This window comes from Thunnus thynnus, chromosome 23 (genome assembly GCF_963924715.1).
Source record: "Thunnus thynnus chromosome 23, fThuThy2.1, whole genome shotgun sequence".
NCBI lineage: Eukaryota > Metazoa > Chordata > Actinopteri > Scombriformes > Scombridae > Thunnus > Thunnus thynnus.
In genome coordinates, this window is record NC_089539.1 from 8,296,012 (window position 1) to 8,317,061 (window position 21,050).

Here is a 21,050-nt window from a genome sequence, read left to right on the forward strand (position 1 = left end):
GACAAGATTTGCACTTAAAATGCAGTGACTTTTGAAAATGTGAAAGCTCTGCCCTCTTTTTGGAAGACGCTGTGTTTTTTGAAAGACTGAATCCTTTGTGGTTACTGTTCTTACCGTAGGCTATTTGTGTTATACATGACAGCAAAATGCCATGGTCATAGGCTAATACGGAAATCGACATTGTTCTCCACTAGCTTGTCAAGAGCCATTGCGCAACCTAGTGTGTGGTTCCATGGTGTAATGGTTAGCACTCTGGACTTTGATCCGAGTTCAAATCTCGGTGGAACCTGATTTCGACAAGATTTGCACTTAAAATGCAGTGACTTTTGAAAATGTGAAAGCTCTGCCCTCTTTTTGGAAGACGCTGTGTTTTTTGAAAGACTGAATCCTTTGTGGTTACTGTTCTTACCGTAGGCTATTTGTGTTATACATGACAGCAAAATGCCATGGTCATAGGCTAATACGGAAATCGACATTGTTCTCCACTAGCTTGTCAAGAGCCATTGCGCAACCTAGTGTGTGGTTCCATGGTGTAATGGTTAGCACTCTGGACTCTGAATCCAGCGATCCGAGTTCAAATCTCGGTGGGACCTGGTTTTAAGAGGTGGCGAGACCATTTACAGGTAAAATGCAGGGACTTTAGTCCTATCTTGTCAGCGCTTGTAAATGTGGAAACAGTGCCCTTTCTTTGGAAGACGCTTGGTTTTTTGAAAGACTGAATCCATTGTGGTTACTGTTTTTCCAGTCTGTCTGAAAGTCATGGCGATCTACACTTAAGAGATATTCATCTCTTGATTATGTGGAAATTGACACCATTTTTCAATTGTCTTGAATATCATGAGGGCAGATGACCTGAATACATTGGGCTAAAAAGTTGATCTTGAAGTGAAAGTCTGGCCAAGGAGGGAGCCGAGCAAGTAGCAAAAGTTTAATAAGTTGCTTACGTTAGGCAGTAAAGGTGCCTTTTTAAAATGTTACCCACTGCGTTACTGGTAATTTCATACGCTATCTCTGCTTTATTCATTCATTTATTTTAATGATCTACACTGTCAGTTTGCCTGACTTTGTCACTACTCGCAGCCATACGCTGAGAGCGGTGCCTTTTTTGCCTCGAGAGAGTCCATCAATCATTGCTAATTGCTATGTGGATCCAAAATCATAGGTCCGGACCTTCAGACGCAGTCAGGATGGCCGAGCGGTCTAAGGCGCTGCGTTCAGGTCGCAGTCTCCCCTGGAGGCGTGGGTTCGAATCCCACTTCTGACAGCCAGTGTTTTTCACAGTAGTCCTGAACCTTGCCGCTAAGACAACATTGGGAAAGACACTGGATGATGAGCGCTTGAGAAAAAAGCCACAACGGTTCAGTCCCTACACTCTCAACCTGTGCACAGAAAGCAATGCGTTGGTGCACAGTAGCTGTGCTGCTACCATGTGCTCCATAAACTTGTAAAATGAGTAGACCCGCTCCTTCAAAACACTCACTGAATGATCATCTCCCGCATCCCCTCTTGTCTCTGAGCGGCGCATTAGCCCGATATACCAGATTTATGTGTGTTCACCTGTCGCTTGGAAATGACTGAATCCTTTGTGGTTACTGTTCTTAACGTAGCTTATTTGTGTTATAAATGATAGCAAAACACCATCGCCATAGGCCGATGGGGAAATTGACACTGTTCTCCACTAGGTTGCCAAGAGACATAATGCAACAGAGCGCATGGTTCCATGGTGTAATGGTTAGCACTCTGGACTCTGAATCCAGCGATCCGAGTTCGAATCTCGGTGGGACCTGGTTTCAAGACTGCCACCTGTCCACCTGCCTAAGTAAGCCACCTTCACCTGATGGCGTCAGTGGCTGGGAATCTGCGACTGATATCAAGACTGCTCAGTCGCTCAGTGATCGCAGACTGATCACTCGCTCTTCAGATCGTCCAATTCTCCTGAGGGACCTGTGAGGTGACTTTACGGGTAGATGTGAGCTGTGGTTCCATGGTGTAATGGTTAGCACTCTGGACTTTGATCCGAGTTCAAATCTCGGTGGAACCTGATTTCGACAAGATTTGCACTTAAAATGCAGTGACTTTTGAAAATGTGAAAGCTCTGCCCTCTTTTTGGAAGACGCTGTGTTTTTTGAAAGACTGAATCCTTTGTGGTTACTGTTCTTACCGTAGGCTATTTGTGTTATACATGACAGCAAAATGCCATGGTCATAGGCTAATACGGAAATCGACATTGTTCTCCTAGTGTGTGGTTCCATGGTGTAATGGTTAGCACTCTGGACTCTGAATCCAGCGATCCGAGTTCAAATCTCGGTGGGACCTGGTTTTAAGAGGTGGCGAGACCATTTACAGGTAAAATGCAGGGACTTTAGTCCTATCTTGTCAGCGCTTGTAAATGTGGAAACAGTGCCCTTTCTTTGGAAGACGCTTGGTTTTTTGAAAGACTGAATCCATTGTGGTTACTGTTTTTCCAGTCTGTCTGAAAGTCATGGCGATCTACACTTAAGAGATATTCATCTCTTGATTATGTGGAAATTGACACCATTTTTCAATTGTCTTGAATATCATGAGGGCAGATGACCTGAATACATTGGGCTAAAAAGTTGATCTTGAAGTGAAAGTCTGGCCAAGGAGGGAGCCGAGCAAGTAGCAAAAGTTTAATAAGTTGCTTACGTTAGGCAGTAAAGGTGCCTTTTTAAAATGTTACCCACTGCGTTACTGGTAATTTCATACGCTATCTCTGCTTTATTCATTCATTTATTTTAATGATCTACACTGTCAGTTTGCCTGACTTTGTCACTACTCGCAGCCATACGCTGAGAGCGGTGCCTTTTTTGCCTCGAGAGAGTCCATCAATCATTGCTAATTGCTATGTGGATCCAAAATCATAGGTCCGGACCTTCAGACGCAGTCAGGATGGCCGAGCGGTCTAAGGCGCTGCGTTCAGGTCGCAGTCTCCCCTGGAGGCGTGGGTTCGAATCCCACTTCTGACAGCCAGTGTTTTTCACAGTAGTCCTGAACCTTGCCGCTAAGACAACATTGGGAAAGACACTGGATGATGAGCGCTTGAGAAAAAAGCCACAACGGTTCAGTCTCTACACTCTCAACCTGTGCACAGAAAGCAATGCGTTGGTGCACAGTAGCTGTGCTGCTACCATGTGCTCCATAAACTTGTAAAATGAGTAGACCCGCTCCTTCAAAACACTCACTGAATGATCATCTCCCGCATCCCCTCTTGTCTCTGAGCGGCGCATTAGCCCGATATACCAGATTTATGTGTGTTCACCTGTCGCTTGGAAATGACTGAATCCTTTGTGGTTACTGTTCTTAACGTAGCTTATTTGTGTTATAAATGATAGCAAAACACCATCGCCATAGGCCGATGGGGAAATTGACACTGTTCTCCACTAGGTTGCCAAGAGACATAATGCAACAGAGCGCATGGTTCCATGGTGTAATGGTTAGCACTCTGGACTCTGAATCCAGCGATCCGAGTTCAAATCTCGGTGGGACCTGGTTTCAAGACTGCCACCTGTCCACCTGCCTAGGTAAGCCACCTTCACCTGATGGCGTCAGTGGCTGGGAATCTGCGACTGATATCAAGACTGCTCAGTCGCTCAGTGATCTCAGACTGATCACTCGCTCTTCAGATCGTCCAATTCTCCTGAGGGACCTGTGAGGTGACTCAGGAGAATTGAGCTGTGATTCCATGGTGTAATGGTTAGCACTCTGGACTTTGATCCGAGTTCAAATCTCGGTGGAACCTGATTTCGACAAGATTTGCACTTAAAATGCAGTGACTTTTGAAAATGTGAAAGCTCTGCCCTCTTTTTGGAAGACGCTGTGTTTTTTGAAAGACTGAATCCTTTGTGGTTACTGTTCTTACCGTAGGCTATTTGTGTTATACATGACAGCAAAATGCCATGGTCATAGGCTAATACGGAAATCGACATTGTTCTCCACTAGCTTGTCAAGAGCCATTGCGCAACCTAGTGTGTGGTTCCATGGTGTAATGGTTAGCACTCTGGACTCTGAATCCAGCGATCCGAGTTCAAATCTCGGTGGGACCTGGTTTTAAGAGGTGGCGAGACCATTTACAGGTAAAATGCAGGGACTTTAGTTCTATCTTGTCAGCGCTTGTAAATGTGGAAACAGTGCCCTTTCTTTGGAAGACGCTTGGTTTTTTGAAAGACTGAATCCATTGTGGTTACTGTTTTTCCAGTCTGTCTGAAAGTCATGGCGATCTACACTTAAGAGATATTCATCTCTTGATTATGTGGAAATTGACACCATTTTTCAATTGTCTTGAATATCATGAGGGCAGATGACCTGAATACATTGGGCTAAAAAGTTGATCTTGAAGTGAAAGTCTGGCCAAGGAGGGAGCCGAGCAAGTAGCAAAAGTTTAATAAGTTGCTTACGTTAGGCAGTAAAGGTGCCTTTTTAAAATGTTACCCACTGCGTTACTGGTAATTTCATACGCTATCTCTGCTTTATTCATTCATTTATTTTAATGATCTACACTGTCAGTTTGCCTGACTTTGTCACTACTCGCAGCCATACGCTGAGAGCGGTGCCTTTTTTGCCTCGAGAGAGTCCATCAATCATTGCTAATTGCTATGTGGATCCAAAATCATAGGTCCGGACCTTCAGACGCAGTCAGGATGGCCGAGCGGTCTAAGGCGCTGCGTTCAGGTCGCAGTCTCCCCTGGAGGCGTGGGTTCGAATCCCACTTCTGACAGCCAGTGTTTTTCACAGTAGTCCTGAACCTTGCCGCTAAGACAACATTGGGAAAGACACTGGATGATGAGCGCTTGAGAAAAAAGCCACAACGGTTCAGTCCCTACACTCTCAACCTGTGCACAGAAAGCAATGCGTTGGTGCACAGTAGCTGTGCTGCTACCATGTGCTCCATAAACTTGTAAAATGAGTAGACCCGCTCCTTCAAAACACTCACTGAATGATCATCTCCCGCATCCCCTCTTGTCTCTGAGCGGCGCATTAGCCCGATATACCAGATTTATGTGTGTTCACCTGTCGCTTGGAAATGACTGAATCCTTTGTGGTTACTGTTCTTAACGTAGCTTATTTGTGTTATAAATGATAGCAAAACACCATCGCCATAGGCCGATGGGGAAATTGACACTGTTCTCCACTAGGTTGCCAAGAGACATAATGCAACAGAGCGCATGGTTCCATGGTGTAATGGTTAGCACTCTGGACTCTGAATCCAGCGATCCGAGTTCGAATCTCGGTGGGACCTGGTTTCAAGACTGCCACCTGTCCACCTGCCTAAGTAAGCCACCTTCACCTGATGGCGTCAGTGGCTGGGAATCTGCGACTGATATCAAGACTGCTCAGTCGCTCAGTGATCGCAGACTGATCACTCGCTCTTCAGATCGTCCAATTCTCCTGAGGGACCTGTGAGGTGACTTTACGGGTAGATGTGAGCTGTGGTTCCATGGTGTAATGGTTAGCACTCTGGACTTTGATCCGAGTTCAAATCTCGGTGGAACCTGATTTCGACAAGATTTGCACTTAAAATGCAGTGACTTTTGAAAATGTGAAAGCTCTGCCCTCTTTTTGGAAGACGCTGTGTTTTTTGAAAGACTGAATCCTTTGTGGTTACTGTTCTTACCGTAGGCTATTTGTGTTATACATGACAGCAAAATGCCATGGTCATAGGCTAATACGGAAATCGACATTGTTCTCCTAGTGTGTGGTTCCATGGTGTAATGGTTAGCACTCTGGACTCTGAATCCAGCGATCCGAGTTCAAATCTCGGTGGGACCTGGTTTTAAGAGGTGGCGAGACCATTTACAGGTAAAATGCAGGGACTTTAGTCCTATCTTGTCAGCGCTTGTAAATGTGGAAACAGTGCCCTTTCTTTGGAAGACGCTTGGTTTTTTGAAAGACTGAATCCATTGTGGTTACTGTTTTTCCAGTCTGTCTGAAAGTCATGGCGATCTACACTTAAGAGATATTCATCTCTTGATTATGTGGAAATTGACACCATTTTTCAATTGTCTTGAATATCATGAGGGCAGATGACCTGAATACATTGGGCTAAAAAGTTGATCTTGAAGTGAAAGTCTGGCCAAGGAGGGAGCCGAGCAAGTAGCAAAAGTTTAATAAGTTGCTTACGTTAGGCAGTAAAGGTGCCTTTTTAAAATGTTACCCACTGCGTTACTGGTAATTTCATACGCTATCTCTGCTTTATTCATTCATTTATTTTAATGATCTACACTGTCAGTTTGCCTGACTTTGTCACTACTCGCAGCCATACGCTGAGAGCGGTGCCTTTTTTGCCTCGAGAGAGTCCATCAATCATTGCTAATTGCTATGTGGATCCAAAATCATAGGTCCGGACCTTCAGACGCAGTCAGGATGGCCGAGCGGTCTAAGGCGCTGCGTTCAGGTCGCAGTCTCCCCTGGAGGCGTGGGTTCGAATCCCACTTCTGACAGCCAGTGTTTTTCACAGTAGTCCTGAACCTTGCCGCTAAGACAACATTGGGAAAGACACTGGATGATGAGCGCTTGAGAAAAAAGCCACAACGGTTCAGTCTCTACACTCTCAACCTGTGCACAGAAAGCAATGCGTTGGTGCACAGTAGCTGTGCTGCTACCATGTGCTCCATAAACTTGTAAAATGAGTAGACCCGCTCCTTCAAAACACTCACTGAATGATCATCTCCCGCATCCCCTCTTGTCTCTGAGCGGCGCATTAGCCCGATATACCAGATTTATGTGTGTTCACCTGTCGCTTGGAAATGACTGAATCCTTTGTGGTTACTGTTCTTAACATAGCTTATTTGTGTTATAAATGATAGCAAAACACCATCGCCATAGGCCGATGGGGAAATTGACACTGTTCTCCACTAGGTTGCCAAGAGACATAATGCAACAGAGCGCATGGTTCCATGGTGTAATGGTTAGCACTCTGGACTCTGAATCCAGCGATCCGAGTTCAAATCTCGGTGGGACCTGGTTTCAAGACTGCCACCTGTCCACCTGCCTAAGTAAGCCACCTTCACCTGATGGCGTCAGTGGCTGGGAATCTGCGACTGATATCAAGACTGCTCAGTCGCTCAGTGATCGCAGACTGATCACTCGCTCTTCAGATCGTCCAATTCTCCTGAGGGACCTGTGAGGTGACTTTACGGGTAGATGTGAGCTGTGGTTCCATGGTGTAATGGTTAGCACTCTGGACTTTGATCCGAGTTCAAATCTCGGTGGAACCTGATTTCGACAAGATTTGCACTTAAAATGCAGTGACTTTTGAAAATGTGAAAGCTCTGCCCTCTTTTTGGAAGACGCTGTGTTTTTTGAAAGACTGAATCCTTTGTGGTTACTGTTCTTACCGTAGGCTATTTGTGTTATACATGACAGCAAAATGCCATGGTCATAGGCTAATATGGAAATCGACATTGTTCTCCACTAGCTTGTCAAGAGCCATTGCGCTTGTAATGGTTAGCACTCTGGACTCTGAATCCAGCGATCCGAGTTCAAATCTCGGTGGGACCTGGTTTTAAGAGGTGGCGAGACCATTTACAGGTAAAATGCAGGGACTTTAGTCCTATCTTGTCAGCGCTTGTAAATGTGGAAACAGTGCCCTTTCTTTGGAAGACGCTTGGTTTTTTGAAAGACTGAATCCATTGTGGTTACTGTTTTTCCAGTCTGTCTGAAAGTCATGGTGATCTACACTTAAGAGATATTCATCTCTTGATTATGTGGAAATTGACACCATTTTTCAATTGTCTTGAATATCATGAGGGCAGATGACCTGAATACATTGGGCTAAAAAGTTGATCTTGAAGTGAAAGTCTGGCCAAGGAGGGAGCCGAGCAAGTAGCAAAAGTTTAATAAGTTGCTTACGTTAGGCAGTAAAGGTGCCTTTTTAAAATGTTACCCACTGCGTTACTGGTAATTTCATACGCTATCTCTGCTTTATTCATTCATTTATTTTAATGATCTACACTGTCAGTTTGCCTGACTTTGTCACTACTCGCAGCCATACGCTGAGAGAGAGTCCATCAATCATTGCTAATTGCTATGTGGATCCAAAATCATAGGTCCGGACCTTCAGACGCAGTCAGGATGGCCGAGCGGTCTAAGGCGCTGCGTTCAGGTCGCAGTCTCCCCTGGAGGCGTGGGTTCGAATCCCACTTCTGACAGCCAGTGTTTTTCACAGTAGTCCTGAACCTTGCCGCTAAGACAACATTGGGAAAGACACTGGATGATGAGCGCTTGAGAAAAAAGCCACAACGGTTCAGTCTCTACACTCTCAACCTGTGCACAGAAAGCAATGTGTTGGTGCACAGTAGCTGTGCTGCTACCATGTGCTCCATAAACTTGTAAAATGAGTAGACCCGCTCCTTCAAAACACTCACTAAATGATCATCTCCCGCATCCCCTCTTGTCTCTGAGCGGCGCATTAGCCCGATATACCAGATTTATGTGTGTTCACCTGTCGCTTGGAAATGACTGAATCCTTTGTGGTTACTGTTCTTAACGTAGCTTATTTGTGTTATAAATGAAAGCAAAACACCATCGCCATAGGCCGATGGGGAAATTGACACTGTTCTCCACTAGGTTGCCAAGAGACATAATGCAACAGAACGCATGGTTCCATGGTGTAATGGTTAGCACTCTGGACTCTGAATCCAGCGATCCGAGTTCAAATCTCGGTGGGACCTGGTTTCAAGACTGCCACCTGTCCACCTGCCTAAGTAAGCCACCTTCACCTGATGGCGTCAGTGGCTGGGAATCTGCGACTGATATCAAGACTCCTCAGTCGCTCAGTGATCGCAGACTGATCACTCGCTCTTCAGATCGTCCAATTCTCCTGAGGGACCTGTGAGGTGACTTTACGGGTAGATGTGAACTGTGGTTCCATGGTGTAATGGTTAGCACTTTGGAATTTGAATCCAGTGATCCGAGTTCAAATCTCGGTGGAACCTGATTTCGAGAAGGTTTGCACTTAAAATGTAGTGACTTTTGAAAATGTGAAAGCTCTGCCCTCTTTTTGGAAGACGCTGTGTTTTTTGAAAGACTGAATCCTTTGTGGTTACTGTTCTTACCGTAGGCTATTTGTGTTATACATGACAGCAAAATGCCATGGTCATAGGCTAATATGGAAATCGACATTGTTCTCCACTAGCTTGTCCACTAGCTTGTCCATTGCGCAACCTAGTGTGTGGTTCCATGGTGTAATGGTTAGCACTCTGGACTCTGAATCCAGCGATCCGAGTTCAAATTTCGGTGGGACCTGGTTTTAAGAGGTGGCGAGACCATTTACAGGTAAAATGCAGGGACTTTAGTCCTATCTTGTCAGCGCTTGTAAATGTGGAAACAGTGCCCTTTCTTTGGAAGACACTTGGTTTTTTGAAAGACTGAATCCATTGTGGTTACTGTTTTTCCAGTCTGTCTGAAAGTCATGGCGATCTACACTTAAGAGATATTCATCTCTTGATTATGTGGAAATTGACACCATTTTTCAATTGTGGGCAGATGACCTGAATACATTGGGCTAAAAAGTTGATCTTGAAGTGAAAGTCTGGCCAAGGAGGGAGCCGAGCAAGTAGCAAAAGTTTAATAAGTTGCTTACGTTAGGCAGTAAAGGTGCCTTTTTAAAATGTTACCCACTGCGTTACTGGTAATTTCATACGCTATCTCTGCTTTATTCATTCATTTATTTTAATGATCTACACTGTCAGTTTGCCTGACTTTGTCACTACTCGCAGCCATACGCTGAGAGAGAGTCCATCAATCATTGCTAATTGCTATGTGGATCCAAAATCATAGGTCCGGACCTTCAGACGCAGTCAGGATGGCCGAGCGGTCTAAGGCGCTGTGTTCAGGTCGCAGTCTCCCCTGGAGGCGTGGGTTCGAATCCCACTTCTGACAGCCAGTGTTTTTCACAGTAGTCCTGAACCTTGCCGCTAAGACAACATTGGGAAAGACACTGGATGATGAGCGCTTGAGAAAAAAGCCACAACGGTTCAGTCTCTACACTCTCAACCTGTGCACAGAAAGCAATGCGTTGGTGCACAGTAGCTGTGCTGCTACCATGTGCTCCATAAACTTGTAAAATGAGTAGACCCGCTCCTTCAAAACACTCACTGAATGATCATCTCCCGCATCCCCTCTTGTCTCTGAGCGGCGCATTAGCCCGATATACCAGATTTATGTGTGTTCACCTGTCGCTTGGAAATGACTGAATCCTTTGTGGTAACTGTTCTTAACGTAGCTTATTTGTGTTATAAATGATAGCAAAACACCATCGCCATAGGCCGATGGGGAAATTGACACTGTTCTCCACTAGGTTGCCAAGAGACATAATGCAACAGAACGCATGGTTCCATGGTGTAATGGTTAGCACTCTGGACTCTGAATCCAGCGATCTGAGTTCAAATCTCGGTGGGACCTGGTTTCAAGACTGCCACCTGTCCACCTGCCTAAGTAAGCCACCTTCACCTGATGGCGTCAGTGGCTGGGAATCTGCGACTGATATCAAGACTGCTCAGTCGCTCAGTGATCGCAGACTGATCACTCGCTCTTCAGATCGTCCAATTCTCCTGAGGGACCTGTGAGGTGACTTTACGGGTAGATGTGAGCTGTTGTTCCATGGTGTAATGGTTAGCACTCTTGACTTTGAATCCAGTGATCCGAGTTCAAATCTCAGTGGAACCTGATTTCGACAAGATTTGCGCTTAAAATGCAGTGACTTTTGCAAATGTGAAAGCTCTGCCCTCTTTTTGGAGGACGCTGTGTTTTTTGAAAGACTGAATCCTTTGTGGTTACTGTTCTTACCGTAGGCTATTTGTGTTATACATGACAGCAAAATGCCATGGTCATAGGCTAATATGGAAATCGACATTGTTCTCCACTAGCTTGTCAAGAGCCATTGCGCAACCTAGTGTGTGGTTCCATGGTGTAATGGTTAGCACTCTGGACTCTGAATCCAGCGATCCGAGTTCAAATCTCGGTGGGACCTGGTTTTAAGAGGTGGCGAGACCATTTACAGGTAAAATGCAGGGACTTTAGTCCTATCTTGTCAGCGCTTGTAAATGTGGAAACAGTGCCCTTTCTTTGGAAGACGCTTGGTTTTTTGAAAGACTGAATCCATTGTGGTTACTGTTTTTCCAGTCTGTCTGAAAGTCATGGCGATCTACACTTAAGAGATATTCATCTCTTGATTATGTGGAAATTGACACCATTTTTCAATTGTGGGCAGATGACCTGAATACATTGGGCTAAAAAGTTGATCTTGAAGTGAAAGTCTGGCCAAGGAGGGAGCCGAGCAAGTAGCAAAAGTTTAATAAGTTGCTTACGTTAGGCAGTAAAGGTGCCTTTTTAAAATGTTACCCACTGCGTTACTGGTAATTTCATACGCTATCTCTGCTTTATTCATTCATTTATTTTAATGATCTACACTGTCAGTTTGCCTGACTTTGTCACTACTCGCAGCCATACGCTGAGAGAGAGTCCATCAATCATTGCTAATTGCTATGTGGATCCAAAATCATAGGTCCGGACCTTCAGACGCAGTCAGGATGGCCGAGCGGTCTAAGGCGCTGCGTTCAGGTCGCAGTCTCCCCTGGAGGCGTGGGTTCGAATCCCACTTCTGACAGCCAGTGTTTTTCACAGTAGTCCTGAACCTTGCAGCTAAGACAACATTGGGAAAGACACTGGATGATGAGCGCTTGAGAAAAAAGCCACAACGGTTCAGTCTCTACACTCTCAACCTGTGCACAGAAAGCAATGCGTTGGTGCACAGTAGCTGTGCTGCTACCATGTGCTCCATAAACTTGTAAAATGAGTAGACCCGCTCCTTCAAAACACTCACTAAATGATCATCTCCTGCATCCCCTCTTGTCTCTGAGCGGCGCATTAGCCCGATATACCAGATTTATGTGTGTTCACCTGTCGCTTGGAAATGACTGAATCCTTTGTGGTTACTGTTCTTAACGTAGCTTATTTGTGTTATAAATGATAGCAAAACACCATCGCCATAGGCCGATGGGGAAATTGACACTGTTCTCCACTAGGTTGCCAAGAGACATAATGCAACAGAACGCATGGTTCCATGGTGTAATGGTTAGCACTCTGGACTCTGAATCCAGCGATCCGAGTTCAAATCTCGATGGGACCTGGTTTCAAGACTGCCACCTGTCCACCTGCCTAAGTAAGCCACCTTCACCTGATGGCGTCAGTGGCTGGGAATCTGCGACTGATATCAAGACTCCTCAGTCGCTCAGTGATCGCAGACTGATCACTCGCTCTTCAGATCGTCCAATTCTCCTGAGGGACCTGTGAGGTGACTTTACGGGTAGATGTGAGCTGTGGTTCCATGGTGTAATGGTTAGCACTCTGGACTTTGAATCCAGTGAGCCGAGTTCAAATCTCGGTGGAACCTGATTTCGAGAAGGTTTGCACTTAAAATGCAGTGACTTTTGAAAATGTGAAAGCTCTGCCCTCTTTTTGGAAGACGCTGTGTTTTTTGAAAGACTGAATCCTTTGTGGTTACTGTTCTTACCGTAGGCTATTTGTGTTATACATGACAGCAAAATGCCATGGTCATAGGCTAATATGGAAATCGACATTGTTCTCCACTAGCTTGTCCACTAGCTTGTCCATTGTGCAACCTAGTGTGTGGTTCCATGGTGTAATGGTTAGCACTCTGGACTCTGAATCCAGCGATCCGAGTTCAAATCTCGGTGGGACCTGGTTTTAAGAGGTGGCGAGACCATTTACAGGTAAAATGCAGGGACTTTAGTCCTATCTTGTCAGCGCTTGTAAATGTGGAAACAGTGCCCTTTCTTTGGAAGACGCTTGGTTTTTTGAAAGACTGAATCCATTGTGGTTACTGTTTTTCCAGTCTGTCTGAAAGTCATGGCGATCTACACTTAAGAGATATTCATCTCTTGATTATGTGGAAATTGACACCATTTTTCAATTGTGGGCAGATGACCTGAATACATTGGGCTAAAAAGTTGATCTTGAAGTGAAAGTCTGGCCAAGGAGGGAGCCGAGCAAGTAGCAAAAGTTTAATAAGTTGCTTACGTTAGGCAGTAAAGGTGCCTTTTTAAAATGTTACCCACTGCGTTACTGGTAATTTCATACGCTATCTCTGCTTTATTCATTCATTTATTTTAATGATCTACACTGTCAGTTTGCCTGACTTTGTCACTACTCGCAGCCATACGCTGAGAGAGAGTCCATCAATCATTGCTAATTGCTATGTGGATCCAAAATCATAGGTCCGGACCTTCAGACGCAGTCAGGATGGCCGAGCGGTCTAAGGCGCTGCGTTCAGGTCGCAGTCTCCCCTGGAGGCGTGGGTTCGAATCCCACTTCTGACAGCCAGTGTTTTTCACAGTAGTCCTGAACCTTGCAGCTAAGACAACATTGGGAAAGACACTGGATGATGAGCACTTGAGAAAAAAGCCACAACGGTTCAGTCTCTACACTCTCAACCTGTGCACAGAAAGCAATGCGTTGGTGCACAGTAGCTGTGCTGCTACCATGTGCTCCATAAACTTGTAAAATGAGTAGACCCGCTCCTTCAAAACACTCACTAAATGATCATCTCCTGCATCCCCTCTTGTCTCTGAGCGGCGCATTAGCCCGATATACCAGATTTATGTGTGTTCACCTGTCGCTTGGAAATGACTGAATCCTTTGTGGTTACTGTTCTTAACGTAGCTTATTTGTGTTATAAATGATAGCAAAACACCATCGCCATAGGCCGATGGGGAAATTGACACTGTTCTCCACTAGGTTGCCAAGAGACATAATGCAACAGAACGCATGGTTCCATGGTGTAATGGTTAGCACTCTGGACTCTGAATCCAGCGATCCGAGTTCAAATCTCGATGGGACCTGGTTTCAAGACTGCCACCTGTCCACCTGCCTAAGTAAGCCACCTTCACCTGATGGCGTCAGTGGCTGGGAATCTGCGACTGATATCAAGACTCCTCAGTCGCTCAGTGATCGCAGACTGATCACTCGCTCTTCAGATCGTCCAATTCTCCTGAGGGACCTGTGAGGTGACTTTACGGGTAGATGTGAGCTGTGGTTCCATGGTGTAATGGTTAGCACTCTGGACTTTGAATCCAGTGAGCCGAGTTCAAATCTCGGTGGAACCTGATTTCGAGAAGGTTTGCACTTAAAATGCAGTGACTTTTGAAAATGTGAAAGCTCTGCCCTCTTTTTGGAAGACGCTGTGTTTTTTGAAAGACTGAATCCTTTGTGGTTACTGTTCTTACCGTAGGCTATTTGTGTTATACATGACAGCAAAATGCCATGGTCATAGGCTAATATGGAAATCGACATTGTTCTCCACTAGCTTGTCCACTAGCTTGTCCATTGTGCAACCTAGTGTGTGGTTCCATGGTGTAATGGTTAGCACTCTGGACTCTGAATCCAGCGATCCGAGTTCAAATCTCGGTGGGACCTGGTTTTAAGAGGTGGCGAGACCATTTACAGGTAAAATGCAGGGACTTTAGTCCTATCTTGTCAGCGCTTGTAAATGTGGAAACAGTGCCCTTTCTTTGGAAGACGCTTGGTTTTTTGAAAGACTGAATCCATTGTGGTTACTGTTTTTCCAGTCTGTCTGAAAGTCATGGCGATCTACACTTAAGAGATATTCATCTCTTGATTATGTGGAAATTGACACCATTTTTCAATTGTGGGCAGATGACCTGAATACATTGGGCTAAAAAGTTGATCTTGAAGTGAAAGTCTGGCCAAGGAGGGAGCCGAGCAAGTAGCAAAAGTTTAATAAGTTGCTTACGTTAGGCAGTAAAGGTGCCTTTTTAAAATGTTACCCACTGCGTTACTGGTAATTTCATACGCTATCTCTGCTTTATTCATTCATTTATTTTAATGATCTACACTGTCAGTTTGCCTGACTTTGTCACTACTCGCAGCCATACGCTGAGAGAGAGTCCATCAATCATTGCTAATTGCTATGTGGATCCAAAATCATAGGTCCGGACCTTCAGACGCAGTCAGGATGGCCGAGCGGTCTAAGGCGCTGCGTTCAGGTCGCAGTCTCCCCTGGAGGCGTGGGTTCGAATCCCACTTCTGACAGCCAGTGTTTTTCACAGTAGTCCTGAACCTTGCAGCTAAGACAACATTGGGAAAGACACTGGATGATGAGCACTTGAGAAAAAAGCCACAACGGTTCAGTCTCTACACTCTCAACCTGTGCACAGAAAGCAATGCGTTGGTGCACAGTAGCTGTGCTGCTACCATGTGCTCCATAAACTTGTAAAATGAGTAGACCCGCTCCTTCAAAACACTCACTAAATGATCATCTCCTGCATCCCCTCTTGTCTCTGAGCGGCGCATTAGCCCGATATACCAGATTTATGTGTGTTCACCTGTCGCTTGGAAATGACTGAATCCTTTGTGGTTACTGTTCTTAACGTAGCTTATTTGTGTTATAAATGATAGCAAAACACCATCGCCATAGGCCGATGGGGAAATTGACACTGTTCTCCACTAGGTTGCCAAGAGACATAATGCAACAGAACGCATGGTTCCATGGTGTAATGGTTAGCACTCTGGACTCTGAATCCAGCGATCCGAGTTCAAATCTCGATGGGACCTGGTTTCAAGACTGCCACCTGTCCACCTGCCTAAGTAAGCCACCTTCACCTGATGGCGTCAGTGGCTGGGAATCTGCGACTGATATCAAGACTCCTCAGTCGCTCAGTGATCGCAGACTGATCACTCGCTCTTCAGATCGTCCAATTCTCCTGAGGAACCTGTGAGGTGACTTTACGGGTAGATGTGAGCTGTGATTCCATGGTGTAATGGTTAGCACTCTGGACTTTGATCCGAGTTCAAATCTCGGTGGAACCTGATTTCGACAAGATTTGCACTTAAAATGCAGTGACTTTTGAAAATGTGAAAGCTCTGCCCTCTTTTTGGAAGACGCTGTGTTTTTTGAAAGACTGAATCCTTTGTGGTTACTGTTCTTACCGTAGGCTATTTGTGTTATACATGACAGCAAAATGCCATGGTCATAGGCTAATATGGAAATCGACATTGTTCTCCACTAGCTTGTCAAGAGCCATTGTGCAACCTATTGTGTGGTTCCATGGTGTAATGGTTAGCACTCTGGACTCTGAATCCAGCGATCCGAGTTCAAATCTCGGTGGGACCTGGTTTTAAGAGGTGGCGAGACCATTTACAGGTAAAATGCAGGGACTTTAGTCCTATCTTGTCAGCGCTTGTAAATGTGGAAACAGTGCCCTTTCTTTGGAAGACGCTTTGTTCTTTGAAAGACTGAATCCATTGTGGTTACTGTTTTTCCAGTCTGTCTGAAAGTCATGGCGATCTACACTTAAGAGATATTCATCTCTTGATTATGTGGAAATTGACACCATTTTTCAATTGTCTTGAATATCATGAGGGCAGATGACCTGAATACATTGGGCTAAAAAGTTGATCTTGAAGTGAAACTCTGGCCAAGGAGGGAGCCGAGCAAGTAGCAAAAGTTTAATAAGTTGCTTACGTTAGGCAGTAAAGGTGCCTTTTTAAAATGTTACCCACTGCGTTACTGGTAATTTCATACGCTATCTCTGCTTTATTCATTCATTTATTTTAATGATCTACACTGTCAGTTTGCCTGACTTTGTCACTACTCGCAGCCATACGCTGAGAGCGGTGCCTTTTTTGCCTCGAGAGAGTCCATCAATCATTGCTAATTGCTATGTGGATCCAAAATCATAGGTCCGGACTTTCAGACACAGTCAGGATGGCCGAGCGGTCTAAGGCGCTGCGTTCAGGTCGCAGTCTCCCCTGGAGGCGTGGGTTCGAATCCCACTTCTGACAGCCAGTGTTTTTCACAGTAGTCCTGAACCTTGCCGCTAAGACAACATTGGGAAAGACACTGGATGATGAGCGCTTGAGAAAAAAGCCACAACGGTTCAGTCTCTACACTCTCAACCTGTGCACAGAAAGCAATGCGTTGGCGCACAGTAGCTGTGCTGCTTCCATGTGCTCCATAAATTGTCATATAAACTAATTCAGTCATTTAAAAAATGTGACATCTCACACATCATCTCTTATCTGTGAGTGGTGCATTAGTTCAGTTTGTTAGGATGACTCTAAATATGTCATGAATACAACATCATATCAGAGTTGAGCAGAATAAGTATTCTTTTGCTAGCTGAGAGGGACCAAATGTCATGTTGTCATTTGACTACTGAAGAGTAACCAAACTATTTTCTAATATATATATGTGTGTATAATAAATATCACGGTGTATTTCAAAACAAACTTGTAAAACTCTGCACCACACTTGACTTGTCACATTTGCTTTACACAACTGCAATCATGAACCAGTCCTTTGAACAGCTGTTTATCATGATCTGTCCCATTTGTAATCTTCATTGATTTTTCTACCAAATGCAGGCTGTGACTGAAAACTACTGGGAAAATTAGTGATGACCACTTCCCATTTTAAATTTCCTGCTTTTGACCTTCGCAACACAGATGTTAACCACACTATTATACATTTTTAATTCACATTCTCACCATCCATCCTGTGTTTTATGACACTATTCGGATAAGACACTGATTTCTTCATAATGTTGTGTTGACACACTTTCCATACTTATGGAGAAAGTCCCACATTTGCTACCTCTGGGATATCATTCATGATGAAAGCTGTACAGGAATTTTTCTTTTTTAGGCTCAAAGATAATATGACACAGTGTTATTTACACAAGTGGTCATTTTGGGATCATCTGCTAACCGGGGAGCAGTGGGTAATGACCTGTCTTTTTCAGAGCAGTTCATCTCTCAGTCTGCTAAGAATGATTAAGCAAGGCAGCTATTCTGATAAGGCTGGCTGTCTCCTAGTAAAACCAAGGTCTTGGAAGATATGCTGTGCTCTGTTTCAGACGGTCAGACTGTTTCCTCTTAGAAAGTATTGCATGTGACCTGACTGTAGACAACTTTACTTCACTTTACATAGGTAAGCACAGTTTTTGTTTAGGATCTAGTATCCAATAAAATCCTCACACATGTATAGCTGAGTAAAGAATAACCTTATTTTGACCTGTAGTAAATCTTGTGGGTCTAGTGAAGGGTTAAATACTCCTCGCTGGGAAGTAACATTCAGAATTGAGTAGCATTAGTATTACACAGTGTTTCACTTTTGTAGTGCTCTGTTCTCCTTGGTCGAGCTTCAATAAATGATTCTGCCTAAGACATCCAAGTCTCCTGAAACCTTCTTCGGTTACAAGTTAGCCAGTTATCAATATTTTCGGTCACAGAAGCTTGAGATCATTTCAAGCCAGCAGAGTATATAATCTTCCTTGAAACTCGTTTAGCATGCTTGATCTATTTTAAAATTCTCGGTTTTATTTAAGTCTAGTGAAACATCATGAGAAAGGTCACTACACCAAACTTGTTAGAAACTTACTTTCATATGATGGGGGATTCTCACTCAGTGAAATAATTCTGGGCAGAGTTAACTATGAAATGTGTAAATGCAATACGTTTATAAATGTTTATTGTATATACAGTAACCTATGTGTCCCTCAGTAAGGTTTCAAGATGTCTTGGCATTTCCCACTCTCCACTTGTCTGTGAATGCAACAAGTCAAGTGTGGTGCATGCTGTACATTGTTGTCACAAATAACTTTAGGCAATAAGTATCTAATCATCCCACAAGTGTCTAGCAGCACATTTGCTACTGCAGGTGGTTCCATGGTGTAATGGTTAGCACTCTGGACTCTGAATCCAGCGATCCGAGTTCAAATCTCGGTGGGACCTGATTTTAGGGGCGGAGTCATGTAAACCTTTGTGTTACGTAACTAAGTATGGCCCTGTCTACATGAATTGATTACTGGGAAATCTAATAACACCAGTCTGTTTAAGATTAAGGAGAATAAATTGTTAGTATGAATCTAAATGTCTCATGACAACAACTTTATGTCAGAGCTACGCTAAATAAACAAATATTCTTTGGCTACCTGAAAAGGAAGAAAAAAATCGTTATTTGTTTCCTAAAGAGTCACCATACTGTGTTCTCAAATATAGTTATTTATAATAAATGCCATACTTTAACTTGTAAAACTTTAAATATGCTCGTGATAAAACGTGTGTTCGAATGTAAGCATGCAGTCAGGATGGCCGAGCGGTCTAAGGCGCTGCGTTCAGGTCGCAGTCTCCCCTGGAGGCGTGGGTTCGAATCCCACTTCTGACAGCGTATTTTTCCCTGGAAAAGTTAGGGTAGAAAGGGTAAAGGGTAAAGGGTAGAAAATAAAGAAGCCAAGGTGTGTCTGTTGAACTCCACCTCCATGAAGAACAGCCCATCAAGTCCCAAAACACAATAATAACACTGGCGCGCATATCTGCTCAAACAGACACAGATTACTGAGAGTTATGGAGGCTTTGTTCAGTGTATGGTAACACTTGAATGCGCGCGCTGATGTCACTGCAATAAATATTGTGAGACATTGCATTTAATCAGCAAAACTGGGAAGTATGAAAACAAATTTGCCCGGACAGGGGAAAATCTCCAGAGGACACAGAGTTTCGACTTTTAGCTACTTAAAATATAAACGCCCCGACAACTTTGATAGAGTCCAGGATTCATCTAGAGAATGGCTGCTTTATTACAAGCAATTTCACCGATAAACTTGCAATCTATGTGTAACAGCGGACCTGTCGGATGAGACGAAGAACACAGCACATCAATTACCATTAGGCCCTGACCGATCCGGTTGGTGTATCAGAGGAACAAATGAAATCATTAAGTAAGTTACAGCTGCTGTGCCACGTGCGTAAATGCGGCGTCTGTTAATTTGGAGACGCACTTTTCGTTTCAGCTGCTGTGTGATGTTGCAGGTATTTAATAAACTCAAGGGGAATAATTCTACACACAGCCACTTGTGCAGACAGGTCATCAGTAATGATTTTCTGAAACCTCACGGATTTTATTCAGTGACACGTTACCGACATTTATTAGTAAGATTCAGACACTAGCCCGTTACAGACCTGTCTGAATCACACTAATAGTTGTATTTTGAACGACATTTCATCAGAACAGATGTTAAATACAAGATAACTAAAACAGACAAAGTTCATTTGTGATTTTGGAGAGCCCTCTGTGCGCCCCTCTGCTAATCAAAACCACGCAAATTGTGGCTTTTGCGCGCACTGCAATTTGTTATAATTGACCAATCCGGGGAGAAAAGCCTGAAAAACTGGAGGCAGCAGCTCACTTACAACTTTCCTGCCTGCATGTGACTTGTCAATATATAACATATATATTTTATACATGGACTATTTTGTCCATTTTAAGATTTTTTTTTTAACTTTTTAAAATCCTATTTTGCTTTGCAGTGTGTAAATGCGATGTGTTCATACATGTTTTTGTAGGCCTAAAGAGTAGCCTGTGTGGCATTTCCCCCATCCAACTAGAGTCTAGCTGCGCTTGTTGCACAGTGGATCCGTGGTGTAATAGTTAGACGACGCTTAAGTTGGCTTGCGATTCACAGCTTCTTCCTTTTTTTAAACTCACATTTTTATATTTTTAACCAGGCCTAAATTTTTATACGTATCATTGTATTCTGCTTTTAGACACAACATTCCAACATGCAAACTTATTATCAGTTATCAGTTATTGATCCGTTAATAATGTGTACAAATCTGGACAACGTGTAAATGTGATATTTCTCACACTGTTGGTGCAGTTCTTTTGGTTGATAGTTAATTCAGCACACCGAGCAACACTGACAGTGAATAGACTTTTACATGTACATTGGTCTTTCCTGCCCTCTAGTGGACTTTGTTAGTACAAGATGAAACTGGTAGCCGTTTCTCTGTTCTCCTTAATACAGCATAGTAACATTGCAGCAGGTACTACAGTGTATACGGGAGTCTACATCGGACGCTGACGCAGCGTCAATGAAAAAAGTCTGATGTCAGAAGTGGGATTCGAACCCACGCCTCCAGGGGAGACTGCGACCTGAACGCAGCGCCTTAGACCGCTCGGCCATCCTGACTGTGTAAACAACGGATAACAC

At 44.1% G+C, this 21,050-nt stretch overlaps 34 non-coding genes across 34 annotated transcripts; 33 read left to right on the forward strand and 1 right to left on the reverse strand.

Moving 5' to 3' along the window:
* The first annotated feature begins 521 nt into the window (after positions 1-521).
* Positions 522-593, forward strand: trnaq-cug (transfer RNA glutamine (anticodon CUG)). The gene has a single exon. It is a non-coding gene; the product is annotated as a tRNA-Gln (tRNA).
* Positions 594-1,181: 588 nt separating this feature from the next.
* On the forward strand, positions 1,182-1,264 carry trnal-cag (transfer RNA leucine (anticodon CAG)). Its single transcript has one exon. It is a non-coding gene; the product is annotated as a tRNA-Leu (tRNA).
* Positions 1,265-1,714: 450 nt separating this feature from the next.
* trnaq-cug (transfer RNA glutamine (anticodon CUG)) lies at positions 1,715-1,786 on the forward strand. Its single transcript has one exon. It is a non-coding gene; the product is annotated as a tRNA-Gln (tRNA).
* Positions 1,787-2,244: 458 nt separating this feature from the next.
* On the forward strand, positions 2,245-2,316 carry trnaq-cug (transfer RNA glutamine (anticodon CUG)). The gene has a single exon. It is a non-coding gene; the product is annotated as a tRNA-Gln (tRNA).
* A 588-nt stretch (positions 2,317-2,904) lies between these two features.
* trnal-cag (transfer RNA leucine (anticodon CAG)) lies at positions 2,905-2,987 on the forward strand. The gene has a single exon. It is a non-coding gene; the product is annotated as a tRNA-Leu (tRNA).
* Positions 2,988-3,437: 450 nt separating this feature from the next.
* Positions 3,438-3,509, forward strand: trnaq-cug (transfer RNA glutamine (anticodon CUG)). The gene has a single exon. It is a non-coding gene; the product is annotated as a tRNA-Gln (tRNA).
* A 483-nt stretch (positions 3,510-3,992) lies between these two features.
* On the forward strand, positions 3,993-4,064 carry trnaq-cug (transfer RNA glutamine (anticodon CUG)). The gene has a single exon. It is a non-coding gene; the product is annotated as a tRNA-Gln (tRNA).
* A 588-nt stretch (positions 4,065-4,652) lies between these two features.
* On the forward strand, positions 4,653-4,735 carry trnal-cag (transfer RNA leucine (anticodon CAG)). Its single transcript has one exon. It is a non-coding gene; the product is annotated as a tRNA-Leu (tRNA).
* A 450-nt stretch (positions 4,736-5,185) lies between these two features.
* On the forward strand, positions 5,186-5,257 carry trnaq-cug (transfer RNA glutamine (anticodon CUG)). Its single transcript has one exon. It is a non-coding gene; the product is annotated as a tRNA-Gln (tRNA).
* Positions 5,258-5,715: 458 nt separating this feature from the next.
* trnaq-cug (transfer RNA glutamine (anticodon CUG)) lies at positions 5,716-5,787 on the forward strand. The gene has a single exon. It is a non-coding gene; the product is annotated as a tRNA-Gln (tRNA).
* Positions 5,788-6,375: 588 nt separating this feature from the next.
* trnal-cag (transfer RNA leucine (anticodon CAG)) lies at positions 6,376-6,458 on the forward strand. The gene has a single exon. It is a non-coding gene; the product is annotated as a tRNA-Leu (tRNA).
* A 450-nt stretch (positions 6,459-6,908) lies between these two features.
* On the forward strand, positions 6,909-6,980 carry trnaq-cug (transfer RNA glutamine (anticodon CUG)). The gene has a single exon. It is a non-coding gene; the product is annotated as a tRNA-Gln (tRNA).
* Positions 6,981-8,085: 1,105 nt separating this feature from the next.
* Positions 8,086-8,168, forward strand: trnal-cag (transfer RNA leucine (anticodon CAG)). The gene has a single exon. It is a non-coding gene; the product is annotated as a tRNA-Leu (tRNA).
* Positions 8,169-8,618: 450 nt separating this feature from the next.
* On the forward strand, positions 8,619-8,690 carry trnaq-cug (transfer RNA glutamine (anticodon CUG)). Its single transcript has one exon. It is a non-coding gene; the product is annotated as a tRNA-Gln (tRNA).
* A 192-nt stretch (positions 8,691-8,882) lies between these two features.
* On the forward strand, positions 8,883-8,954 carry trnaq-uug (transfer RNA glutamine (anticodon UUG)). Its single transcript has one exon. It is a non-coding gene; the product is annotated as a tRNA-Gln (tRNA).
* A 238-nt stretch (positions 8,955-9,192) lies between these two features.
* On the forward strand, positions 9,193-9,264 carry trnaq-cug (transfer RNA glutamine (anticodon CUG)). Its single transcript has one exon. It is a non-coding gene; the product is annotated as a tRNA-Gln (tRNA).
* Positions 9,265-9,817: 553 nt separating this feature from the next.
* trnal-cag (transfer RNA leucine (anticodon CAG)) lies at positions 9,818-9,900 on the forward strand. Its single transcript has one exon. It is a non-coding gene; the product is annotated as a tRNA-Leu (tRNA).
* Positions 9,901-10,350: 450 nt separating this feature from the next.
* Positions 10,351-10,422, forward strand: trnaq-cug (transfer RNA glutamine (anticodon CUG)). Its single transcript has one exon. It is a non-coding gene; the product is annotated as a tRNA-Gln (tRNA).
* Positions 10,423-10,918: 496 nt separating this feature from the next.
* On the forward strand, positions 10,919-10,990 carry trnaq-cug (transfer RNA glutamine (anticodon CUG)). The gene has a single exon. It is a non-coding gene; the product is annotated as a tRNA-Gln (tRNA).
* A 553-nt stretch (positions 10,991-11,543) lies between these two features.
* Positions 11,544-11,626, forward strand: trnal-cag (transfer RNA leucine (anticodon CAG)). The gene has a single exon. It is a non-coding gene; the product is annotated as a tRNA-Leu (tRNA).
* Positions 11,627-12,076: 450 nt separating this feature from the next.
* Positions 12,077-12,148, forward strand: trnaq-cug (transfer RNA glutamine (anticodon CUG)). Its single transcript has one exon. It is a non-coding gene; the product is annotated as a tRNA-Gln (tRNA).
* A 192-nt stretch (positions 12,149-12,340) lies between these two features.
* Positions 12,341-12,412, forward strand: trnaq-uug (transfer RNA glutamine (anticodon UUG)). Its single transcript has one exon. It is a non-coding gene; the product is annotated as a tRNA-Gln (tRNA).
* A 238-nt stretch (positions 12,413-12,650) lies between these two features.
* trnaq-cug (transfer RNA glutamine (anticodon CUG)) lies at positions 12,651-12,722 on the forward strand. The gene has a single exon. It is a non-coding gene; the product is annotated as a tRNA-Gln (tRNA).
* Positions 12,723-13,275: 553 nt separating this feature from the next.
* On the forward strand, positions 13,276-13,358 carry trnal-cag (transfer RNA leucine (anticodon CAG)). The gene has a single exon. It is a non-coding gene; the product is annotated as a tRNA-Leu (tRNA).
* Positions 13,359-13,808: 450 nt separating this feature from the next.
* On the forward strand, positions 13,809-13,880 carry trnaq-cug (transfer RNA glutamine (anticodon CUG)). The gene has a single exon. It is a non-coding gene; the product is annotated as a tRNA-Gln (tRNA).
* Positions 13,881-14,072: 192 nt separating this feature from the next.
* On the forward strand, positions 14,073-14,144 carry trnaq-uug (transfer RNA glutamine (anticodon UUG)). The gene has a single exon. It is a non-coding gene; the product is annotated as a tRNA-Gln (tRNA).
* Positions 14,145-14,382: 238 nt separating this feature from the next.
* trnaq-cug (transfer RNA glutamine (anticodon CUG)) lies at positions 14,383-14,454 on the forward strand. Its single transcript has one exon. It is a non-coding gene; the product is annotated as a tRNA-Gln (tRNA).
* A 553-nt stretch (positions 14,455-15,007) lies between these two features.
* trnal-cag (transfer RNA leucine (anticodon CAG)) lies at positions 15,008-15,090 on the forward strand. Its single transcript has one exon. It is a non-coding gene; the product is annotated as a tRNA-Leu (tRNA).
* A 450-nt stretch (positions 15,091-15,540) lies between these two features.
* trnaq-cug (transfer RNA glutamine (anticodon CUG)) lies at positions 15,541-15,612 on the forward strand. Its single transcript has one exon. It is a non-coding gene; the product is annotated as a tRNA-Gln (tRNA).
* A 487-nt stretch (positions 15,613-16,099) lies between these two features.
* On the forward strand, positions 16,100-16,171 carry trnaq-cug (transfer RNA glutamine (anticodon CUG)). The gene has a single exon. It is a non-coding gene; the product is annotated as a tRNA-Gln (tRNA).
* A 588-nt stretch (positions 16,172-16,759) lies between these two features.
* On the forward strand, positions 16,760-16,842 carry trnal-cag (transfer RNA leucine (anticodon CAG)). The gene has a single exon. It is a non-coding gene; the product is annotated as a tRNA-Leu (tRNA).
* Positions 16,843-18,720: 1,878 nt separating this feature from the next.
* trnaq-cug (transfer RNA glutamine (anticodon CUG)) lies at positions 18,721-18,792 on the forward strand. Its single transcript has one exon. It is a non-coding gene; the product is annotated as a tRNA-Gln (tRNA).
* Positions 18,793-19,142: 350 nt separating this feature from the next.
* Positions 19,143-19,225, forward strand: trnal-cag (transfer RNA leucine (anticodon CAG)). The gene has a single exon. It is a non-coding gene; the product is annotated as a tRNA-Leu (tRNA).
* Positions 19,226-20,946: 1,721 nt separating this feature from the next.
* Positions 20,947-21,029, reverse strand: trnal-cag (transfer RNA leucine (anticodon CAG)). Its single transcript has one exon. It is a non-coding gene; the product is annotated as a tRNA-Leu (tRNA).
* Between the last annotated feature and the right edge of the window lie 21 nt (positions 21,030-21,050).